Source organism: Saccostrea cucullata, unplaced genomic scaffold (genome assembly GCF_032062105.1).
Source record: "Saccostrea cucullata isolate Sc308-1 unplaced genomic scaffold, CSIRO_AGI_Scuc_v1 ctg1095, whole genome shotgun sequence".
NCBI lineage: Eukaryota > Metazoa > Mollusca > Bivalvia > Ostreida > Ostreidae > Saccostrea > Saccostrea cuccullata.
Window position 1 is genome coordinate 14,022 of NW_026941581.1, and position 7,183 is coordinate 21,204.

The 7,183-nt window shown below is 31.3% G+C and overlaps 1 long non-coding RNA gene across 1 annotated transcript; it reads right to left on the reverse strand.

Annotated features, from left to right (window-relative positions):
• Nucleotides 1-435: 435 nt before the first annotated feature.
• On the reverse strand, nt 436-6,774 carry LOC134258099 (uncharacterized). Its single transcript, XR_009990074.1, has 3 exons — nt 6,712-6,774; nt 1,846-1,965; nt 436-1,023 (listed from the first exon to the last, which is right to left on the reverse strand). It is a non-coding gene; the product is annotated as an uncharacterized LOC134258099 (long non-coding RNA).
• Nucleotides 6,775-7,183: the final 409 nt, after the last annotated feature.

The following is a 7,183-nucleotide window of genomic DNA, read 5'->3' on the forward strand; positions in this document are numbered from 1 at the left end:
CCAACAAATAATTGTCTTAAGTATTGACCCTGAAATTTCTGTTCTTTGGGGGTCAAGGTCATATCAGTACAGAAATCTGCCTTAAATTGTATGTATATATCAAAGTTGAAATGCTGCAATTATTATGGACATATTGTCCAATAACTGACACATAAAATTGTAAACAACAAAATCAACAGAGATATCACAAAAGTGAATAGTTTTATTTTAATTACTTTGTTTTTTCTTTTTTTCAAATCTTGGTTGTCATTCAAAAAATATATCTCTGACTTAAGTAAACTGGAACAAAATTTGTAAAATATGTTCTCAAGTATTTCAATCTTAGTGACAAATACTATTAAAATCATATCAAAATTCTACCGGTAAACATGTGTTGCAACCATTATCATTTTTTTAATTACACAAAAGAGAATTTATTTTGTCATTTTCAAAAACTTAGTCAAACACATTCTTTGTCATCTAGAATACATTGTATAAGAAAAGATTTACAATTTTTCTTTTCTTAAAAGAATTACTTTACATTTTCAAGTCTTTACTGGGTCACTTGTTAAAACAACTTTTGTCATTTCATAAGCATATGAAAAGACAGCAAAGATGGACAAGCACAGAACTTCAGATACAATCTTTCACTCATCCAGTTTATGTGGCATACAATGACTGAATTTCAGTATCCAAGGATTTCTTTAGTATTTGTTACTCTTCTCACAAACCCTTGTCTTATGCTGTCAAAAGTCAGAATTCCTTATATCACATGACATAATCTTGAATAACCACTTGCATCATTGATAGAAATAAAGAGCATTCCTAAAAGTGAAGTGTCCAGCAAAGAATAATTAACAAGCAGATAGGCTTATTTGCTAGTAAGTTTGCAGGTTTTTATCTCTAACTTTAGATTCCAGATTACATTATGTGCACATCATCTTCATGTTGAATGAACTCTCTGCCATCTCTCTGAAAGACTGAGGGAACTCCTTTGATTTGACCAAGGCATGATCAGTTTCTAAATGTATTCTGTCCCGACTTCTGTAACAAATTTCAAAAAAAGTTTTGAAAAAGGTTTTCTAATCGAATTAATGTAGTTTTAATCAGATAATTCAGTTTATGCAGAAATCTACAATTGGCAAATTGATATAACATAGTTAAAAAGTCTTTATAAAGCATATCATATATATTATATTATGTATGTCATATTTTGTCATATTTGTAGTTAAATGGTTTGGGGAAGTCAATGTATTATGACTGAAATATTGCAAGCTTTATAGTAAACAATCGGGTTAATCAATTATAAATTTTGAAAAATAGCATTATTAACCAATATTTTATCAAATTCATGAAGTATCCTTTTTTAGTTTCTGTTGTCAGGGTTGTTAAGAGAAAGGGCATGTTGGACTGTTACTTCAGAGAAAAATCCCTGGGACAAGGTGTTTATATATATGGGCTTGTTTGTATGTTATTAAATGTATCTCTCAAGAATTTTTCTCTCAGATGGAGACGCCACCACTTGTCGGTGGACAAATGCAAATTTTGTTCTATACTCGGCACTTACAGCTATTGAGCTGTGAGGGATCTTTTTCATGCCAGCACCTACTGCGACAAGGGACCTTAATTGGGTTATATAAGTATAATATAAGATAAGATATTTTTATAGTGTCTCATCAGAAGAACAGGTCTCCATGTCTCATAGTAAGATTCGAACATGCGATGTAAGGATCAACTCCTTACTTCGTGACTATAGGGCAGAGGCTCTAACCACTGTGCCAGTCCGGCTACTCATGTACCTGGGAGTGTTGACTAATAGCCGTCCAGTGGCAATGAGGAATTTTGACTGCAATAAAATTGACTTACTAATAACTAAGCACATATGTCCTCCACATCATGGTCTTTTCTGTGCATGGTGGCCATAAGCAAGTGGGTCTTCATACATGAAAGTTCTGAAGCCTAAATGGTACCAGCGCACTACAGGTGCTAAAAAAAATTATGTGTTTGTGTTAATTATGTCATGTTTCATTTTTCTTTAATGTACTTTGAGGTGATCAAGAAAACTTACCATGCCACTTCAAAATCAACACAAAAATAAGTCAAACTTATTCGAATCCATCATCTCAAAACACGGTTTGGATGTTCAAACCCACAATACAAAAATTGATTTGTTTGATGTACTCTGACAGGTCCGGCACAAAGTCTTGATTACGCAGTACAGTTAAGGCAACATTTTCTATAAAAACTCACGGAATCCGATGCATATAATGTTTAACAGTTTTATTTTTGAGAAAGACACTCTAGTTAAAATAGCTATTTTTTATCTTGAAGAGGATGTCCATCGCTTTTCACATCGGTATTTTTGACATCATGTGACCCCCTGAAGTCACGTGGGCTCCGATTTTAGGTCAAGAAATGAGATGTCAATTCTAACCAAAAAGTGCAAGGGCAAGGCAAACAAAAAATTAACTGCAAAATGTTTAATGTTGTCACTGTGTATCTATACTTTCTCAAAAGAGATGCTCATTCAGTTAGTTTTTCGATATAATTAAGTTACTCAGCTAAAACAGACAGTAATATATGAAAAATAGGATATTTTCCTAATTTCATCGCGAATTATAAATTAAATAAAGGATTACAAAGAAATGAGCATCACTTTTTGAAAACTATACAATAAAATAAATAATTTAAAATAAAAACCTAGATTTTAGATTATCGCCTTGCCCTTGCACTTTTTGATTAAAAATTGAAATCTTGGAAGTGTCAATCTAATTTTAGTTTTCAAATGCATCATTGACCCAGCATGGGAGATAACTCTTGAGTTCTTGATATAGTTTGTTTACCTCGTAAATTTTAAATAAATATACATGCGGACAGGGCTGGACTCTTTTTTTACTTAATCAAACGGTATGCATAAAAATCGTTGACATTTTTTTTCTTTTCTTTGTATTCGTTCTCCACACATTGTACACATTTAATATGTCTTTCAAACCTCCCGCATTTCCTCAAAGATGTGTATATACATGTAGTATTACATACAAACAGGTTTAAATATTGCCGATATATTTATGTAGAACACAAATGGTTATTTAAAATATAGCCTTCATTAATAATTAATTATATATCTATCCCCCTCTCACACTACTGTACGCATGGCGACGGAACCGGGTTGGGGGTGGGGAGGGGGATAGGGATTAGCCTCCATGAGTCCATACTTATTTGGAAATTATATATTTAATGTAGGCATTGGAATTTACCTTTTTCTTTTGGTTAAGCCCCCTCCCCCTTTCAATTAGCCCCCTTTCATTTGCTTCCGACGCCGATCGTACACAAACTTGTGTTAATATATTTTTTTTATTTCTGCATTTGTTCCCCGATCGCTTTCAATCAGACCGCTTACTGTTAATTAGTGGATATTAACTAGGTTTAAAGTTTTAGGAACTTATTAGAAAGGATTGGGTTATACTCTGTATTTGTTAAGCTAGGAGACAGCCATTTTACTCCGAGGGGGAGGGGCTAGCGGATTTTAGAAATAAATTCTTGCAGATCAGTGATCTCCGAGTTTTTAACATTTTTTTTCATGTTAGACTTTTAAATGAATGAGAAAATAAATAAATAATCTGTCCTTCATTTCATTAATCGGAAATAAATATTAATCTGTCCTTCATTGACATGAAAATAAAAAAAAATCTGATTTGGAAAAACTCCCCCCCCCCTTTCCCTCAGAATCAAATGGTGCTCCCCTATTCTATTTTTAATCAATTAGGGGGATATCTAGTCTTCTGTGTTTTTTTTTATTTTATTAAAAAATAAATGAACACAATGCACATGCTGGAAATAAGATCTTTATGGACATTAGTACCCTCTACACAAAATAGCATGCAAGCTAAGATTTTCAAATCTTAATGGCCTTTTCAACACATGAACAGTAAATAAATTAAAAAGTCAAATTATTTTATTTATCTAGAAAATTTATTAAATAAAATTTCTTTTCAAATCCAATGATAGACTGTAGGCCTATGAATGCTGGGTAGGTGCATCACTTCATGTTCTTGAGGATAAAATGAATTCTGAAAAAATGAGAAAATCAGGAAATTCCATTATTGAAAAAAATTTGTGTTATAAAAAATGAAATTGAAAAATGCATTGAAACATTTAACATAGAATGCATAAACATGATTTCAATTCTTCTGTTAGTTTTATTATCAAAACTTTGTATGATTTATAGCTAATATTGAGCATACCATTTTCCTTAAATTAACTTCCTGCCTGAGTGAATCCATTAGTCCACGGGAAAAGCTATGCCTACAACACAATATAATATGCAGAAATTTATTTGCTATGAAATTACTAAATATACATTGTAGAATAAAATGGCATTACATTTTACAAAAAAAAAATGCTACATTGTATACTGTAGTGAATTTATGTAATTCATATAAATGGGAAAAAAATATGTTACAAAACTTCTCTGGGAAAGTAAAACTTCTGACATTTACGATTATAGTTAATAATAGAATATTTTCTAAAAAAAAAATAAATAATAATGAGTTTTTCCTTCACCAAAGTGAAAAAAAATGTAAAGTACATGCAAACTTTAAAAATGTGAAATGCTTTAGAAGTATACATACCCTGTGGAAAAATGATGCATTTTTCATTTATTTATTTCTTTAAGCCTGATACTCTTGACAGCTACAATGATAAAAATATTATATAAATATTTTAATGTACATGTAATCTAAACAAAAATGAATATTTTTTTCATTACTTTAGAAATTCTAGAAAATTACAACCATAGATCTGAAGGGAGTTTCTATGTTTTCAACACAATGCTACTGATATTTTTTTTTTTATTTGTGCATATTTGTATGTCAAAAGACATCATAGCTTGTATAGGCCTAGTCACTAGTGAATCATTGACTGAAACAATGAAAACATATTATCATTTAATTTAGTTTAAATTTTTGTTACTGATGACCTCCATTATTACACATATTGTTTCAAAGAAATGAGCTAATTGACAGGAACTTAGTACATATTTAGTGCAATTAATTTTTAATAATTCTATAAAGTGTGCAACTTAGTGGGGGGGGGGGGGTTTACACAAAGGCACTGCATTACAGTTTTTCACTGACTGTGATATGATGTGAAATGAACATGAGCACACTCGGGTTTTTTATGTTAACAAAAGCATGTCTACATATTGTAGACCTACACATATATCTACACATGCGATACATCTGTACATACCTGGCCTGGAATTTCAGTGCAGTGATCGATCTGCTGAGATTAGTGCATATCGTCTCAGTTTTCTGCTATTTTCCGAAATAATGTCCTCATATTCTCGTAAAAGGAAGAAGCAATGCCGTGTCTCTTATTTCATCCCTATTTTCTTTTAAGATTGTGTGGTTATTGCATTTAAATCAACTGCAAATCTCAGCTGATGTCGCCACGTTTTTAGATGTAAACAACATTCCGTGTCACCGAGTGCAAGCGCTTGGCTGAAGCCGAATGCAGACAAACGACGCATTAAAAAGAGAATTATTTTAAAGACTTGATATTATATATACGGGAAAATCACTAAGTATTTTCTATTTCAACATGAAGATATTGCTGTTTATTACAAATTCTTGCAAACATCGGTAAATTGTTATTTTAAGCACCATTTCCTTATATGGATCAATCAGGGCGGAGCATCTGTCATGACGTCAGAGCTCATTATGACTTCATTACCATATTTTTTTCATGTGTTGCCTTAACTGTACTGCGTAAGCTATATAGCTTGATTTAGCTATATAGCTTTATTAAGCTATTCAGAATAGCTTAATTAAGCTATTTTATCACAATTTTTTCTCAAATGATTTATTTTTTCAGCATGTGCAACAAGTCACACCTTGTTGCAGTGGAAATATTAAACTTTGAACTCTTCTGAATACAATGCATGTAAAATCACTCACCAAATTGTGTCTCCTTGAGAGACTTTGTACTCAATTTTTTTTATAAAGTTTGGGGGCTTTTATGAGTGACCACACAATTATTTCTTGAATGAATTTATAAAGGAGGTCAGTTATGGCCAACAGGATAACCGATTGGTAACTGTTTCACACAATGAGAAGCAATCATACTTATCCACGTCAATAATTTTTTCAGCACTGTAAACTTTTATTTTTCTTTTTAAATTTACTAAAATTGTTTCATTTTAAAGTAAAAATGTATAATTTCTATAGGATGATTTTTGACTGAAAGTTTTTATGACAACAAACTTGTGTAGCTAACAAACATGTCAAATGTGTACTGCTAAGAAATCTGTGATTTCATGACAGTTATCAATTTTTCAGCAGTGTAAACCACACGAAAATTAACTACCTACCTCTTATCTTAAAAATGTGGATCGGAGGGGACGGAGTACATCGAACAAAAATATTTTGTTGATCAGTCAACACAGTATTCAGATTCCATATTGAGAAAACAGTGACATCGCATTGTAAACAATTTTGTCATCGGAAAAATAGTTTTTGTGAGAGTTTTTTTGAAAGAACCGAAAATTATCATTTTTGGGTTACCGACGATGTCAAACCAGCGAACGGCTTCTTATCACATGTACATGTGTAGCCAGGGTCCAGTCTACTACTATAGTATGTATATATATATAGGTCCTTAGTAGTCTATAATGTCTTTTCAATTCAGTCAATGTACTCTACAATACTTTTAAACTTTTCAATCAATACTTACTCACATCTAATGCCAAAGAAAAGACCCGTCATATCTGATGAATTGACGTGTTCTCCATCGTAAAATAATCATGAAAATCCGTGCTGATCAACAACCTGTTGTTGTTTACAGCTTCAGCGGAAACACGTGTTAATCTCAAATAAAATCAACTCATACCGTAATGAGTCGAGATTTTGTATTAAATCATTGTGTTTCAGTTTTTTTTTTAAATTTCATGTCAGTATATGTTTAATTGTATTTTATATTAAGAATATATTTTTATAAAGCAAACAGCAATAAATCTTTTTTTTTTTTTTTTGACGTAGACCTTTAGGAATCAAACATTATTTTTTTTTATCAACACTGAATAATCTTATTGCACATTGCATAAATAAACAAAAATGAAAAATACATATATACTATATTTCTCTAAAGCTGTAAAGATAACTACTGTTATTTTAAATCATTTTTTTAATAATGCATCTATTTAAAT